Raw genomic sequence first — 18,746 nt, 5'->3', positions numbered from 1 at the left:
AATTGAATGGAAGAAAATAGAATTGCATTAATACTTGAGGTACAGTAGAGCTCCACACCCTTAATCTATGGTGTGCAGAAACTCCACCGTTGAAAATACATAAGTAAAAGGGTCAGGCATGGCCGAATGGCCAGCCCCCAAAACGTGATCAATAGCCTCTTAGGATGAAGAATAAAACAAAACTGAGACCAAAGATGTCTAATACAATAGTTAAATGTTCTATTTATAATAAACTAGCTCCTAGGGTTTGCATGAGTAAGTAATTGATGCATAAATCCACTTCCGGGGCCCACTTGGTGTATGCTTGGGTTGAGCTTGATCAATCCACGAGCTGAGGCTCCTCTTGGAGTTGAACTCCGAGTTATGACGTGTTTTGGGCGTTCAACTCCGGATCATGACGTTTTTCTGGCGTTTAACTCCAGACAGCAGCATGTACTTGGCGTTCAACGCCAAGTTACGTCGTCAATTTCCAAATGAAATATGGACTATTATATATTGCTGGAAAGCTCTGGATGTCTACTTTCCAACGCCGTTGAGGGCGTGCCAATTAGAGTTCTGTAGCTCCAGAAAATCCATTTCGAGTGCAGGAAGGTCAGATTCCAACAGCATCAGCAGTCCTTTTGTCAGCCTTTTTCAGAGTTTTGCTCAAGTCCCTCAATTTCAGCCAGAAATTACCTGAAATCACAGAAAAACACACAAAATCATAGTAAAGTCTAGAAATGTGAATTTAACATAAAAACTAATGAAAACATCCCTAAAAGTAGCTTGAACTTACTAAAAACTACCTAAAAACAATGCCAAAAAGCGTATAAATTATCCGCTCATCACAACACCAAACTTAAATTGTTGCTTGTCCCCAAGCAACTGAAAATCAAATAGGATAAAAAGCAGAGAATATACTATAAATTCCAAAATATCAATGAATATTAATTATAATTAGATGAGCGGGACTTGTAGCTTTTTGCTTCTGAACAGTTTTGGCATCTCACTTTTTCCTTTGTAGTTTAGAGTGATTGGCGTCTCTTAGGAACTTAGAATTTTGGATAGTGTTATTGACTTTCCTAGTTAAGCATGTTGATTCTTGAACACAGCTACTTATGAGTCTTGGCCGTGGCCCTAAGCACTTTGTTTTCCAGTATTACCACCAGATACATAAATGCCACAAACACATAACTGGGTGAACCTTTTCAGATTGTGACTCAGCTTTGCTAGAGTCCCCAGTTAGTGGTGTCCAGAGCTCTTAAGCACACTCTTTTTGCTTTGGATCACGACTTTAACCACTCAGTCTCAAGCTTTTCACTTGGACCTTCATGACACAAGCACATGGTTAGGGACAGCTTGGTTTAGCCGCTTAGGCCTGGATTTTATTTCCTTGGGCCCTCCTATCCATTGATGCTCAAAGCCTTGGATCCTTTTTACCCTTGCCTTTTGGTTTTAAGGGCTATTGGCTTTTTCTGCTTGCTTTTTCTTTTTCTTTCTATTTTTTTTGCCAATTTTTTTTCACAAGCTTCTTCTTTTTCAATGCTTTTTCTTGCTTCAAGAATCAATTTCATGATTTTTCAGATCATCAATAACATTTCTCTTTGTTCATCATTCTTTCAAGAGCCAACAATTTTAACATTCATAAACAACAAGATCAAAAGACATATGCACTGTTCAAGCATTCATTCAGAAAACAAAAGTATTGTCACCACATCAATATAATTAAATTATATTCAAGGATAAATTCGAAATTCATGTACTTCTTGTTCTTTTGAATTAAAACATTTTTCTTTTAAGAGCGGTGAAGGATTGATGGATTTTATTCATAGCTTTAAGGCATGGTTACATACTAATGATCATGAAATAAAGACACAAAACATAGATAAACACACATTAAAAACCGAAAAATAGAAAGAAATAGAGAACAAGGAATGAATCCACCTTTAGTGGCGCCTTCTTCTTGAAGGTCCAATAATGTCCTTAAGCTCTTCTATGTCCCTTCCTTGCCTTTGTTGCTCCTCCCTCATTGCTCTTTGATCTTCTCTTATTTCTTGGAGAATGATGGAGTGCTCATGATGTTCCACCCTTAATTGTTCAACATTGTGGCTCAAGCCTTCTAAGGAAGTGTTGAGTTGTTCCCAATAGTTGTTTGGAGGAAAGTGCATCCCTTGAGGCATCTCAGGGATTTCTTGATGATGAGCTTCCTCATGCATCTCTTGAGAACCGTGAGGGGTCTCTCTTGCTTGCTCCATCCTCTTCTTGGTGATGGGCTTATCCTCTTCAATGAGGATGTCTCCTTCTATGATAACTCCAGCTGAGTAACACAGATGGCAAATAAGGTGAGGAAAAGCTAGCCGTGCCATGGGTGAAGGCTTGTCGGCTATTTTGTAGATTTCATTGGAGATGACCTCATGAACTTCTACTTCCTCTCCAATCATGATGCCATGAATCATGATGGCCCGATCCACAGTAACTTCAGATCGGTTGCTAGTAGGAATGATGGAGCGTTGAATGAACTCCAACCATCCTCTAGCTATAGGCTTGAGGTCCAGTCTTCTTAGTTGGACTGGCTTGCCTTTGGAGTCTCTCTTCCATTGAGCTCCTTCCACACAAATGTCCATAAGGACTTGGTCCAACCTTTGATCAAAGTTGACCCTTCTAGTGTAGGGGCGTTCATCTCCTTGCATCATGGGCAAGTGGAATGCCAACCTCACATTTTCCGGACTAAAATCCAAGTATTTCCCCCGAACCATTGTGAGATAATTCTTTGGACTCGGGTTCATACCTTGATCATGGTTCCTAGTGATCCATGCATTGGCATAGAACTCTTGAACCATTAAGATTCCGACTTGTTGCATGGGGTTGGTTAGGACTTCCCAACCTCTTCTTCGGACTTCATGTCGGATCTCCGGATACTCATTTTTCTTGAGCTTGAAAGGGACCTCAGGGATCACCTTCTTCTTTGCCACAACATCATAGAAGTGGTCTTGATGGCTCTTGGAGATGAATCTTTCCATCTCCCATGACTCGGAGGTGGAAGCTTTTGTCTTCCCTTTTCCTTTTCTAGAGGATACTCCGGCCTTAGGTGCTGGTGGACGAAATTGTGATCCATGTTCTAACTATTTTGAGATGAAGTCTTTTATTATGGCACTGGTTGAATCCACAACTCCGTTCAACTAACCAGCAAGTGTACTGGGTCGTCCAAGTAATAAACCTTACGTGAGTAAGGGTCGATCCCACAGAGATTGTTGGTATGAAGCAAGCTATGGTCACCTTGTAAATCTCAGTTAGGCAGATTAAATTGGTTTATAGAATTTCGAATATTACTAATAGAAAGAAAATAAAAGGGATAGAAATACTTATGTAAATTAATAGTGGGAATTTCAGATAAGTGTATGAAGATGCTGTGCTCCTCTTGAATCTCTACTTTCTTATTGCTTTCATCCAATCCTTCTTACTCCTTTCCATGGCAAGCTGTATGTAGGGCATCACCGTTGTCAATGGCTACATCCCATCCTCTCAGTGAAAATGGTCCTCTGCGGCTGTCACTCGCATGGCTAATCATCTGTCGGTTCTCAATCAGGTTGGAATAGAATCCCTTGATTCTTTTGCGCTTGTCATCACGCCCAGCCTTCAGGAGTTTAAAGCTCGTCACAGTCATTCAATCCCAGAATCCTACTCGGAATACCATAGACAAGGTTTAGACTTTCCGGATCCTCATGAATGCCGCCATCTATCTAACTTATACCACGAAGATTCTGTTGGGGAATCTAAGAGATACGCATTCAAGCTCTGTTGCATGTAGAACGGAAGTGGTTGTCAATCACGTGCGTTCATAAGCGAGAATGATAATGAGGGTTATCTAATCATCACATTCATCATGTTCTTGGGTGCGAATGAATATCTTGGAATAAGAATAAAAGAGAATTGAATAGAAAGTAATAGTAATTGTATTGAAACTTGAGGTACAGCAGAGCTCCACACCCTTAATCTATGGTGTGTAGAAACTCCACCGTTGAAAATACATAAGTAAAAGGTTCAGGCATGGCCGAATGGCCAGCCCCCTAAATGTGATCAATAGCCTCTTAGGATGAAGAATAAAATAAAATTGAGACCAAAGATGTCTAATACAATAGTAAGAGGTCCTATATATACTAGACTAGCTACTAGGGTTTACATAAGTAAGTAATTGATGCATAAATCCACTTCCGGGGCCCACTTGGTGTATGCTTGGGCTGAGCTTGATTAATCCACGAGCTGAGGCTTCTCTTGAAGTTGAACTCCGAGTTATGACGTGTTTTGGGCGTTCAACTCCGGATCATGACGTTTTTCTGGCGTTTAACTCCAGACAGCAGCATGAACTTGGCGTTCAACGCCAAGTTACGTCGTCAATTTCCGAATAAAGTATGGACTATTATATATTGCTGGAAAGCCCTGGATGTCTACTTTCCAACGCCGTTGAGAGCGCTGCAATTGGATTTCTGTAGCTCCAGAAAATCCATTTTGAGTGCAGGGAGGTCAGATTCCAACAGCATCAGCAGTCCTTTTGTCAGCCTTTTTCAGAGTTTTGCTCAAATCCCTCAATTTCAGCCAGAAATTACCTGAAATCACAGAAAAACACACAAACTCATAGTAAAGTCCAGAAATGTGAATTTAACATAAAAACTAATGAAAACATCCCTAAAAGTAGCTTGAACTTACTAAAAACTACCTAAAAACAATGCCAAAAAGCGTATAAATTATCCGCTCATCACAACACCAAACTTAAATTGTTGCTTGTCCCCAAGCAACTGAAAATCAAATAGGATAAAAAGAAGAGAATATACTATAAATTCCAAAATATCAATGAATTTTAATTATAATTAGATGAGCGGGACTTGTAGCTTTTTGCTTCTGAACAGTTTTGGCATCTCACTTTTTCCTTTGAAGTTTAGAATGATTGGCTTCTCTAGGAACTTAGAATTTCAGATAGTGTTATTGACTTTCCTAGTTAAGCATGTTGATTCTTGAACACAACTACTTATGAGTCTTGGCTGTGGCCCTAAGCACTTTGTTTTCCAGTATTACCACCGGATACATAAATGCCACAGACACATTACTGGGTGAACCTTTTCAGATTGTGACTCAGCTTTGCTAGAGTCCCCAGTTAGAGGTGTCCAGAGCTCTTAAGCACACTCTTTTGCCTTGGATCACGACTTTAACCACTTAGTCTCAAGCTTTTTACTTGGACCTTCATGACACAAGCACATGGTTAGGGACAGCTTGATTTAGCCGCTTAGGCCTGGATTTAATTTCCTTGGGCCCTCCTATCCATTGATGCTCAAAGCCTTGGATCCTTTTTACCCTTGCCTTTTGGTTTTAAGGGCTATTGGCTTTTTCTAATGCTCCTTCTTTTTTTCTATTTTTTTTTTCGCCATTTTTTTTTCAAATTTTTTTTTCGCAAGCTTTCGTTTTCACTGCTTTTTCTTGCTTCAAGAATCAATTTCATGATTTTTCATATCCTCAATAACATTTCTCTTTGTTCATCATTCTTTCAAGAGCCAACAGTTTTAACATTCATAAATAACAAGATCAAAAGACATATGCACTGTTCAAGCATTCATTCAGAAAACAAAAATATTGTCACCACATCAATATAATTAAATTAAATTCAAGGATAAATTTGAAATTCATGTACTTCTTGTTCTTTTGAATTAAAACATTTTTCTTTTAAGAGAGGTGAAGGATTAATGGATTTTATTCATAGCTTTAAGACATAGTTACTACATACTAATGATCATGAAGTAGAGACATAAAACATAGATAAACACAACATTAAAAACCGAAAAGCAGAAAGAAATAAGAACAAGGAATGAATCCACCTGGGTGAAGGTGGCGCCTTCTTGAAGAACCAATGGTGCTCTTTGAGCTCCTCTGTGTCTTTTCCTTGCTTCTGTTGAATGATTCCTAGTAATTTTGGTATTCCTCCCCTTAGTTGCTTCCAATATTTGTGTGGAGGACAACTTATCCCCTGAGGTATCTCAGGGATCTCTTGATTTGCAGCCACATGTTCTACCACTGAGCTATGACGGCTTATATTAGTCTTTCCATCTCCCAAGACTCAGAGGTGGAAGCTTTTGTCTTCCCTTTGAGGTTTCTCTGGCCTTAGGTGCCATTAATGGTAATGGAAAAGCAAAAAAGCTATGCTTTTACCATACCAAACTTAAAATATTGCTCGCCCTCGAGCAAGAGAAGAAAGAAGAGAAGAAGAAGAAGAATGAAAATGGAGGAGAGTGAGGGGAGATGGATTCGGCTATATGGGTGGGATTGGGTGGGAAGGAGAGGTTGAATTGTAAAGGTAGGTGGGGTGTATGGGGAAGAGTGGATAAATGTGGGTGGTGAATGAAAAATAGAAGGGATGACCATGAATGGAGAGAGAGAGGGCGAGGTAGGTGGGGATCCTGTGAGGTTCACAGATCCTGAGGTGATCCTGTGGGGTCCACAGATCCTGAGGTGTCAAGGAATTCCATCCCTGCACCAAATAGGCATGTAAAATGCCTTGGCACACCATTCTGGCGTTTAAACGCCCATTGGTTCACGTTCTGGGCGTTCAACGCCCATGTAAAGCATGTTTCTGGCATTGAACGCCAGTTTCATGCTTGTTACTGGCGTTCAGCGCCAGTTTTTCTCCTCTAGGCACATTCCTGGCGTTCAGCGCCAGGATGTTGCTTGTTTCTGGCGTTCAGCGCCAGAATGGTGCTCTGTTCTGGCGTTGAACGCCAGCCAGATGCATCTTACTGGCGTTGAACGCCAGCCTGTGCGTCCTCCAGGGTGAAAAAATTTTTTCTTCTGTTTTTGACTCTGTTTTTAATTTTTTTGATTTTTTTGTGCCTCCTCATGATCATGTACCTAATAAAACACAAAATAACAATAAAATAGTATAAAATAGTAATTAGATAAATAAAATTGGGTTGCCTCCCAACAAGCGCTTCTTTAATGTCAATAGCTTGACAGTGGCTCTCATGGAGCCACAAGGTGATAAGGTCAATGTTGTATAGTTGCCAACACCAAACTTAGTGTTTGGATATGGGGTCTTAACACCAAACTTAGAGTTTGGTTGTGGCCTCACAACACCAAACTTAGAGTTTGACTGTGTGGGCTCTTCTTGACTCTGAATTGAGAGAAGCTCTTCATGCTTACTCTCTTCTGTCACAGAGGGATGGCCATGTGCCTTAAACACAAGGTATTCCCCATTCAATTGAAGGACTAACTCTCCTCTGTTGACATCTATCACAGCCTCTGCTGTGGCTAGGAAAGGTCTTCCAAGGATGATACATTCATCATCTTCCTTCCTAGTGTCTAGGATTATGAAATCAGTAGGGATGTAAAGGCCTTCAACCTTTACTAGAACGTCCTCTACTAACCCATAAGCTTGTCTCAATGACTTGTCTGCCAATTGTAATGAGAACAAGGCAGGTTGTACCTCAATGATCCCCAGTTTCTCCATTACAGAGAGTGGCATTAGATTTATCCCTGACCCCAGATCACACAGAGCTTTTTCAAAGATCATGGTGCCTATGGTACAAGGTATTAAGAACTTGCCAGGATCTTGTTTCTTTTGAGGTAGAATTTTCTGATTCCAAGTATCCAGTTCATTAATGAGCAAGGGAGGTTCACTTTCCCGAGTCTCATTACCAAATAACTTGGCATTCAGCTTCATGATAGCTCCTAAGTATTGAGCAACTTGCTTTCCAGTTACATCTTCATCCTCTTCAGAGGATGAATAGTCTTCAGAGCTCATGAATGGCAGAAGGAGATTTAATGGAATCTCTATGGTCTCTATATGAGCCAGATTCTTTGGATCCTTAATAGGAGACTCCTTCTTGCTTGAGGGACGTCCCAGGAGGTCTTTCTCACTAGGATTTTCGTCCTCCTCCTCCCTTATGCATTCGGCCATATTGACTATGTCAATGGCCTTGCACTCTCCTTTTGGATTCTCTTCTGTATTGCTTGGGAGAATACTGGGAGGAGTTTCAATGACTTTTTTACTCAGCTGGCCCACTTGTGCCTCCAGATTTCTAATGGAGGATCTTGTTTCATTCATAAAACTGAAAGTGGCCTTTGACAGATCAGAGACTACATTGGCTAAATTAGAAGTGTTTTGTTCAGAATTCTCTGTCTGTTGCTGAGAAGATGATGGATATGGCTTGCTATTGCCCAGCCTATTGCGTCCACCATTGTTAAAACCTTGTTGAGGTTTTTGTTGATCCTTCCATGAGAAATTAGGATGATTTATCCATGATGAGTTATAGGTGTTTCCATAAGGTTCACCCATGTAATTAACCTCTGCCATGGCAGGGTTCTCAGGATCATAAGCTTCTTCAGAAGCTGCCTCTCTAGTACTGTTGGATGCATGTTGCAATCCATTCAGATTTTGAGAGATCATGTTGACCTGTTGAGTCAACACTTTGTTCTGAGCCAATATGGCATTCAGAGTATCAATTTCAAGAACTCCTTTCTTTTGAGGTATCCCATTGTTCACGGAATTCCTCTCAGAAGTGTACATAAATTGGTTGTTTGCAACCATGTCAATGAGTTCTTGAGCCTCTTCAGGCGTCTTCTTCAGGTGAATAGATCCACCTGCAGAATGGTCCAATGACATTTTCGAAAATTCAGAGAGACCATAATAGAATATATCTAATATGGTCCATTCTGAAAACATGTCAGATGGACATCTTTTGGTCAGCTGCTTGTATCTTTCCCAGGCTTCATAGAGGGATTCACCATCTTTTTGTTTGAAGGTTTGAACATCCACTCTCAGCTTGCTCAGCTTTTGAGGAGGAAAGAATTTATCCAAGAAGGCAGTGACCAGCTTATCCCATGAGTCCAGGCTATCCTTGGGTTGTGAATCCAACCATATTCTAGCTCTGTCTCTTACAGCAAAAGGGAAAAGCATGAGTCTGTAGACTTCAGGATCTACTCCATTCGTCTTTATAGTCTCACAGATCTGCAAGAACTCAGTTAAAAACTGATAAGGGTCTTCAGATGGAAGTCCATAAAACTTGCAGTTTTGTTGCATTAAGGCAACTAGCTGAGGTTTCAGCTCAAAGTTGTTGGCTCCAATGGCAGGAATGGAGATGCTTCTTCCATCAAACTTGGACGTTGGCTTTGTGAAGTCACCAAGCATTCTCCTTGCATTATTATTATTTTCAGCTGCCATCTCCTTCTCTTGTTCGAAAATTTCTGAAATGTTGTTTCTGGATTGTTGTAATTTAGCTTTTCTTAATTTTTTCTTCAAAGTCCTTTCAGGTTCTGGATCAATTTCAACAAGAGTGCCTTTATCCCTGTTCCTGCTCATATGAAAGAGAAGAAAACAAGAAAAGAAAGAGGAATCCTCTATGTCACAGTATAGAGATTCCTTTATGTTAGTAGAAAAAGAAGGGAGTAGAAGAATGAAGAAGAATTCGGATTTTTAGATGAAGAGAGGTGAAGAGAAGTGTTAGTAAACAAATAATTAAATAGAAGAAGAAAAGAGAAAGAGAATTTCGAAAATAATTTTAAAAAGGGGTTAGTGATTTTCGAAAAAGAGATAATGTAATTGAAATTAAAATTTGAAACATTTAGTTAATTAAAAAAGAATTTTTTTTTAAAAAGAGAGAGATATTTTCGAAAATAGAAGAGGGAGAGTAGTTAGGTGGTTTGAAAAAGATAAGAAACAAACAAAAAGTTAGTTAGTGATTGAAAAAGATTTGAAATCAAAATTTAAAAAGATAAGAAGAAAAGAAGTTAGATAAAAATTTTGAAATCAAATTTTGAAAAAGATAAATTTTGAGAAGGATAAGATAAAAAGATAAGATAAAAATTTTTAATAAAAAAATATTTTTAAAAAAGATTTAATTTTAAAATGACTTAACTAACAGACTCTACAAGAGAGATTCTAATTTAAAGATTGAACCTTTCTTATCAAGAAAGTAACAAACTTCAAATTTTTGAATCAATCACATTAATTGTTAGCATATTTTGAAAATATGGTATAAAAGATAAGAAAAAGATTTTGAAAATAATTTTTAAAATGAAATTTTGATTGACTTGTAAGAAACAAATAATTTTGAAAATTTTTGACCAAGTCAACCCAAAAATTCGAAAATTTGGAGGGAAATAAGGAAAAGATATTTTTTTTGAATTTTTGAATTTAATTATGAGAGAGAAAAAACAACAAAATACTTAATTCATGAAATTTTTAGATAAAACAATGAATGCATGCAAGAATGCTATGAATGTCAAGATGAACACCAAGAACACTTTGAAGATCATGATGAATATCAAGAACATAATTTTGAAAATTTTCAAGAAAAGAAAACATGCAAGACACCAAACTTAGAAATTTTAATGCTTGGAAAATATGAATGCAAAGATGCACATGAAAAACAAGAAAAGGCACAAACAAGAAAACATCAAGATCAAACAAGAAGACTTACCAAGAACAACTTGAAGATCATGAAGAACACTATGAATGCATGGGATTTCGAAAAATGCAAGAAAAATTTTTAAAGCATGCAATTGACACCAAACTAAAAAATTGACTCAAGACTCAAACAGAAACACAAAATATTTTTGATTTTTATGATTTTCTAATTTTTTGGATTTTATTAATTTTTTTCGAAATAATGTTAGGAAAAACGAAAAATAAAAGAAAAAAATTTTTGAAAAAGATTTTTGAAAAGAAAATTACCTAATCTGAGCGACAAGATGAACCATTTGTTGTCCATACTCGAACAATCCCCGGCAACGGCGCCAAAAACTTGGTGGACGAAATTGTGATCCATATTCTTTGTATTTGTATGAAATCATTATTATGGCACCGATTGAATTCACAATTCCGTTCAACTAACCAGCAAGTGTACTGGGTCGTCCAAGTAATAAACCTTACGTGAGTAAGGGTCGATCCCACAGAGATTGTTGGTATGAAGCAAGCTATGGTCACCTTGTAAATCTCAGTTAGGCAGATTAAATTGGTTTATGGTTTCGAAAATTAATAATAAATAGAAATAAGGGATACTTATGCAGATCATTGGTGGGAATTTCAGATAAGCGAATGGAGATACTGTATGGCTCAAGAACGCCTACTTTCCTATTGCTTCAACTCAATCCTTCTTACTCCTTCCATGGCAAGCTGTGTATAGGGGTTCACCGTTCGACGATGGCTACTTTGTATCCTCTCTGGAAAATGGTCCTCTGCGCTGTCACTCGCATGGCTAAGTCTGGAGGCATCACTGGCCGAAGGCTACTCCCATCCTCGTAGTGAAAACTACGCTCACGCGCTCTGTCACAGCACGGCTAATCACTGGTTGGTTCCTGCTCCTACTGGAATAGAATCCATTGATTCTTTTGCGTCTGTCACTAACGCCCAGCACTTGCGAGTCTGAAGCACGTCACAGTCATTCATTACCGGAATCCTACTCGGAATACCACAGACAAGGTTAGACTTTTCGGATTCCCAGGATCCTACTCGGAATACCACAGACAAGGTGAGACTTTCCGGATCCTCATGAATGCCGCCATCTATCTAGCTTATACCACGAAGATTCTGTTGGGGAATCTAAGAGATACACATTCAAGCTCGGTTGCATGTAGAACGGAGGTGGTTGTCAATCACGCGCGTTCATAGGTGAGAATGATGATGAGCGTCACATAATCACATTCATCATGTTCTTGGGTGCGAATGAATATCTTGGAATAAAACAAGTTGAATTGAATGGAAGAAAATAGAATTGCATTAATACTTGAGGTACAGTAGAGCTCCACACCCTTAATCTATGGTGTGCAGAAACTCCACCGTTGAAAATACATAAGTAAAAGGGTCAGGCATGGCCGAATGGCCAGCCCCCAAACGTGATCAATAGCCTCTTAGGATGAAGAATAAACAAAACTGAGACCAAAGATGTCTAATACAATGTTAATGTTCTATTTATAATAAACTAGCTCCTAGGGTTTACATGAGTAAGTAATTGATGCATAAATCCACTTCCGGGGCCCACTTGGTGTAGGCTTGGGCTGAGCTTGATCAATCCACGAGCTGAGGCTCCTCTTGGAGTTGAACTCCGAGTTATGATGTGTTTTGGGCGTTCAACTCCGGATCATGACGTTTTTCTGGCGTTTAACTCCAGACAACAGCATGTACTTGGCGTTCAACGCCAAGTTACGTCGTCAATTTCCAAATGAAGTATAGACTATTATATATTGCTGGAAAGCTCTAGATGTCTACTTTTTAACGCCGTTGAGAGCGTGCCAATTGGAGTTCTGTAGCTCCAGAAAATCCATTCCGAGTGCAGGGAGGTCAGATTCCAACAGCATCAGCAGTCCTTTTGTCAGCCTTTTTCAGAGTTTTGCTCAAGTCCCTCAATTTCAGCCAGAAATTACCTGAAATCACAGAAAAACACACAAACTCATAGTAAAGTCCAGAAATGTGAATTTAACATAAAAACTAACGAAAACATCCCTAAAAGTAGCTTGAACTTTCTAAAAACTACCTAAAAACAATGCCAAAAAGCGTATAAATTATCCGCTCATCAAAAATACATAAGAACAAGGTCTAGGCATGGCCGAATGGCCAGCCCTCAAAATGTGATCAAAAGATTCAAAGATCTAAAGATGAAAATACAATAGCAAAAGGTCCTATTTGTAGATAACTAGTAGCCTAGGGTTTACAGAAATGAGTAAATGACATAAAAATCCACTTCCGGGCCCACTTGGTGTTTGCTTGGGCTGAGCATTGAAGCTTTCATGTGTAGAGACTTTTCTTGGAGTTAAACGCCAGCTTTTGTGCCAGTTTGGGCGTTTAACTCCCATTCTTGTGCCAGTTCCGGCGTTTAACGCCGGGCAGTTTTGAGCTGATTTGGAATGCCGTTTTGGGCCATCAAATTTCGGGCAAAGTATGAACTATTATACATTTCTAGAAAGCCCAGGATGTCTACTTTCCAACGCAGTTGAGAGCGTGCCAATTGGGCTTCTGTAGCTCCATAAAATCCACTTCGAGTGCAGGGAGGTCAGAATCCAACAGCATCTGCAGTCCTTTTCAGCCTCTGAATCAGATTTTTGCTCAGATCCCTCAATTTCAGCCAGAAAATACCTGAAATCACAGAAAAACACAACTCATAGTAAAGTCCAGAAAATTGAATTTAACTAAAACTAATAATATGATAAAAACTAATTAAACAAACTAAAAACATACTAAAAACAATGTCAAAAAGCGTATAAATTATCCCTCATCACAACACCAAACTTAAATTGTTGCTTGTCCCCAAGCAACTGAATCAAATAAGATAAAAGAAGAGAATATGCAATGAATTCCAAAAACATCTATGAAGATCAGTATTAATTAGATGAGCGGGGCTTTTAGCTTTTGCCTCTGAATAGTTTGGCATCTCACTCTCCTTTGAAATTCAAATGATTGGCTTCTATAGGAACTCAGAATCCAGATAGTGTTATTGATTCTCCTAGTTAAGTATGATGATTCTTGAACACAACTACTTTATGAGTCTTGGCCGTGGCCCAAAGCACTCTGTCTTCCAGTATTACCACCAGATACATACATGCCACAGACACATAATTGGGTGAACCTTTTCAGATTGTGACTCAGCTTTGCTAGAGTTCCCAATTAAAGGTGTCCAGGGTTCTTAAGCACACTCTTTTTGCCTTGGATCACAACTTTATATTTCTTTCTCTTCCTTTTTTTTCTTTTCATTTTTTTTGAATATTCACTGCTTTTTCTTGCTTCAAGAATCATTTTTATGATTTTTCAAATCCTCAATAACATGTGTCCTTTTTCATCATTCTTTCAAGAGCCAATCATTCATGAACAACAAATTCAAAAGACATATGCACTGTTCAAGCATACATTCAGAAACCAAAATATTGCCACCACATCAAAATAATTAATCTGTTATAAAATTCAAAATTCATGCAATTCTTCTCTTTTTCAATTAAGAACATTTTTCATTTAAGAAAGGTGATGGATTCATAGGACATTCATAACTTTAAGGCATAGACACTAAGACACTAATGATCATAAGACACAAACATAGATAAACATAAGCATGAAATTTGAAAAACAGGAAATAAGACAAGGAAATTAAAGAACGGGTCTACCTTAGTGATGGCGGCTTGTTTCCTCTTGAAGATCTTATGGAGTGCTTGAGCTCCTCAATGTCTCTTCCTTGCCTTTGTTTCTCCTCTCTCATGATTCTTTGATCTTCTCTAATTTCATAGAGGAGGATGGAATGTTCTTGGTGCTCCACCCTTAGTTGTCCCATGTTGGAACTCAATTCTCCTAGGGAGGTGTTGATTTGCTCCCAAGTTTTGTGGAGGAAGTGCATCCCTTGAGGTATCTCAGGGATTTCATGATGAGTGGGATCTCTTGTTTGCTCCATCCTTTTCTTAGTGATGGGCTTGTCCTCATCAATGAGGATGTCTCCCTCTATGTCAATTCCAACTGAATAACAGATGTGACAAATGAGATGAGAAAAGGCTAACATTGCCAAGGTAGAGGACTTGTCCGCCACCTTTAAAAGTTCTTGGGCTATAACCTCATGAACTTCTACCTCCTCTCTAATCATGATGCTATGAATCATGATAGCCCGATCTGTAGTAACTTCGGACCAATTGCTAGTGGGAATGATTGAGCGTTGGATAAACTCCAACCATCCCCTAGCCACGGGCTTGAGGTCATGCCTTCTCAGTTGAACCGGCTTCCCTCTTGAACCTCTCTTCCATTGAGCGCCCTCTTCACAAATGTCTATAAGGACTTGGTCCAACCTTTGATCAAAGTTGACCCTTCTAGTGTAAGGGTGTTCATCTCCTTGCATCATGGGCAAGTTGAATGCCAACCTTACATTTTTCGGACTAAATCTAAGCATTTCCCCCGAACCATTGTAAGCCAATTCTTTGGGTCCGGTTTCACACTTTGATCATGGTTCTTGGTGATCCATGCATTGGCATAACTCTTGAACCATTAAGATTCCGACTTGTTGAATGGGTTGGTAAACTTCCCCCTCTTCTTCGATCTCATGTCGGATCTCCGGATATTCACTCTTTTTGAGTTTGAAAGGGCCTCGGGGATCACCTTCTTCATGGCCACAACTTCATAGAAATGGTCTTGATGCACCCTTGAGATGAATCTCTCCATCTCCCATGACTCGGAGGTGGAAGTTTTTACCTTCCCTTTCCTCTTTCTAGAGGTTTCTCCGGCCTTAGGTGCCATAAATGGTTATGGAAAAACAAAAAGCAATGCTTTTACCACACCAAACTTAGAAGGTTTGCTCGTCCTCGAGCAAAGAAGAAAGAAGAAGTAGAAGAAAGAAATGGAGGAGGGAGGAGGCTTTGTGGTTCGGCCAAGGGGAGAAGTAGTGTTTAGGTTGTGTGAAAATGAAGGAGTGAAGATGGTTTATATAGGGTGAGAGGGGTAGGGTTTGGCCATTATGGGTGGGTTTGGGAGGTAAAGTGGTTTGAATTTGAATGGTGAGGTAGGTGGGGTGTTATGAAGGATGGATGTGAGTGGTGAAGAGAATAGTGGGATTTGATAGGTGAGGGTTTTTGGGGAAGAGGTGTTGAGGTGATTGGTGAATGGGTGAAGAAGAGAGAGAGTGGTGGGGTAGGTGGGGATCCTGTGGGGTCCACAGATCCTGAGGTGTCAAGGAAAATTCATTCCTGCACCAAGTGGCGAGCAAAAATGCTCTTTATGCCAATTCTGGCGTTAAACGCCGGGCTGGTGCCCATTTCTGGCGTTTAACGCCAGCTTCTTGCCCTTTCCTGGCGTTTAACGCCAGTCTGGTGCAACTTTCTGGCGTTAAATGCCTAGAATGGTGCCAGACTGGGCGTTAAACACCCATTTGCTGCCCTTACTGGCGTTTAAACGCCAGCAAGGTTTTCCTCCAGGGTGTGCTATTTTTCTTTCTATTTTTCATTCTGTTTTTGCTTTTTCAATTGATTTTGTGACTTTCCATGATCATCAACCTACAGAAAACATAAAATAACAAAGGAAAATAGATAAATATAACATTGGGTTGCCTCCCAACAAGCGCTTCTTTAATGTCAGTAGCTTGATAGTGGGCTCTCATGGAACCTCACAGATACTCAAAGCAATGTTGGAACCTCCCAACACCAAACTTAGAGTTTGAATGTGGGGGTTCAACACCAAACTTAGAAGTTGGTTGTGGCCTCCCAACACCAAACTTAGAGTTTGACTGTGGGGGCTCTGTTTGGCTCTGTTTTGAGAGAAGCTCTTCATGCTTCCTCTTCATGGTAACAGAGGGATATCCTTGAGCCTTAAACATAAGGGATTCTTCATTCACTTGATTGATCAATTCTCCTCTGTCAACATCAATCATAGCCTTTGCTGTGGCTAGGAAGGGTCTGCCAAGGATGATGGATTCATCCATGCACTTCCTAGTCTCTAGGACTATGAAATCAGCAAGGATTTAATGGTCTTCAACTTTCACCAAAACATTCTCTACAAGTCCATAAGCTTTTTTTCTTGAATTATCTGCCATCTCTAGTGAGATTCTTGCAGCTTGTACCTCAAAGATCCCTAGCTTCTCCATTTCAGAGAGAGGCATGAGGTTTATACTTGACCCTAAGTCACACAGAGCCTTCTTAAAGGTCATGGTGCCTATGGTACAAGGTATTGAAAACTTTCCAGGATCCTGTCTCTTTTGAGGTAATCTCTGCCTAGTCAAGTCATCCAGTTCTTTGGTGAGCAAAAGGGGGTTCATCCTCCCAAGTCTCATTACCAAATAACTTGTCATTTAACTTCATGATTGCTCCAAGGTATTTAGCAACTTGCTCTTCAGTGACATCTTCATCCTCTTCAGAGGAAGAATACTCATCAGAGCTCATGAATGGCAGAAGTAAATCCAATGGAATTTCTATGGTCTCATTATGAGCCTCAGATTCCCATGGTTCCTCATTAGGGAACTCATTGGAGGCCAGTGGACGTCCATTGAGGTCTTCCTCAGTGGCGATCACTGCCTCTTCCTCCTCTCCAAATTCGGTCATGTGGGTCATGTTAATGGCCTTGCATTCTCCTTTTGAATTCTCTTCTGTATTGCTTGGAAGAGTACTAGGAGGGAGTTCAGTATTTTTCTTGCTCAGCTGTCCCACTTGTGCCTCCAAGTTTCTAATGGAGGACCTTATTTCAGTCATGAAACTTTGAGTGGTTTTGATTAGATCAGAGACCATGGTTGCTAAGTCAGAGTGGCTCTGCTTAGAATTCTCTGTCTGTTGCTGAGAAGATGATGGAAAAGTCTTGTTATTGCTAAACCTGTTTCTTCCACCATTATTGTTGTTGAAACCTTGTTGAGGTCTCTGTTGATCCTTCCATGAGAGATTTGGATGTTTTCTCCATGAAGGATTATAGGTGTTTCCATAGGGTTCTCCCATGTAGTTCACCTCTTCCATTGATGGGTTCTCAGGATCATAATCTTCTTCTTCAGATGAAGCATCCTTAGTACTGCCTGGTGCAGCTTGCATTCCAGACAGACTTTGAGAGATCATATTGACTTGCTGAGTCAATAATTTGTTCTGAGCCAATATGGCATTCAGAGTATCAATCTCAAGAACTCCTTTCTTCTGATTCGTCCCATTGTTCACAGGATTCCTTTCAGAAGTGTACATGAATTGGTTATTTGCAACCATTTCAATGAGTTCTTGAGCTTCTGTAGGCGTCTTCTTCAGATGAAGAGATCCTCCAGCAGAGTTATCCAATGACATCTTGGACAGTTCAGACAGACCATCATAGAAGATACCTATGATGCTCCATTCAGAAAGCATGTTAGAAGGACACTTTCTGATCAATTGTTTGTATCTTTCCCAAGCTTCATAGAGGGATTCACCTTCCTTTTGTCTGAAGGTTTGGACTTCCACTCTAAGCTTACTCAATTTTTGAGGTGGAAAGAACTTTGCCAAGAATGCATTGACTAGCTTTTCCCAAGAGTTCAGGCTTTCTTTAGGTTGTGAGTCCAACCATATCCTAGCTTTGTCTCTCACAGCAAAAGGGAATAGCATAAGTCTGTAGACCTCAGGGTCAACCCCATTAGTCTTTACAGTGTCACAGATTTGCAAGAATTCAGCAAAAAACTGATGAGGATCTTCCAATGGAAGTCCATGGAACTTGCAATTCTGTTGCATTAGAGAAACTAATTGAGGCTTAAGCTCAAAGTTGTTTGCTCCAATGGCAGGGATAGAGATGCTTCTCCCATAGAAGTTGGGAGTAGGTACAGTAAAGTCACCCAGCACCTTCCTTGCATTGTTGGCATTGTTGTTGCTTTCGGCTGCCATGGGTTCTTCTTCTTTGAAGATTTCTGTTAGGTTCTCTACAGAGAGTTGTGCTTTAGCTTCTTTTAGCTTTTGCTTCAAGGTCCTTTCAGGTTCAGGGTCAGCCTCAACAAGCATGCTTTTGTCTTTGCTCCTGCTCATATGAAAGAGAGGAAAATAAGAAAATATGAAATCTTCTATGTCACAGTATAAAGATTCCTTGAGGTGTCAGTGGAATAGAAGGAAAAGGTAGAAGAATTTGAACTTATCAAGAAAGATAGAATTCAAATTGTGCATTGAGGAGTAGTGTTAGTCCATAAATAGAAGGATGTGAGAAGAGGGGAAGAAAATTCGAAAATTAGAGTGAATTAAAAAAAAGTAATTGATTTTCGAAAACTAAGATTGAAAAAAAATTAAGTGATTTTTGAAATTAGAAATCAAAAAGATATGATTGAAAACTATTTATAAAAATTGTG

General features: G+C 39.5%; 1 non-coding gene across 1 annotated transcript; it reads left to right on the top strand.

Moving 5' to 3' along the window:
- Positions 1-17,781: 17,781 nt before the first annotated feature.
- Positions 17,782-17,889, top strand: LOC130964178 (small nucleolar RNA R71). Its single transcript, XR_009080283.1, has one exon. It is a non-coding gene; the product is annotated as a small nucleolar RNA R71 (small nucleolar RNA).
- The last annotated feature ends 857 nt before the right edge of the window (positions 17,890-18,746 follow it).

This window comes from Arachis stenosperma, chromosome 2 (genome assembly GCF_014773155.1).
Source record: "Arachis stenosperma cultivar V10309 chromosome 2, arast.V10309.gnm1.PFL2, whole genome shotgun sequence".
Taxonomy (NCBI): Eukaryota; Viridiplantae; Streptophyta; class Magnoliopsida; order Fabales; family Fabaceae; genus Arachis; species Arachis stenosperma.
This window is presented reverse-complemented; position numbering and strand designations above follow the sequence as displayed.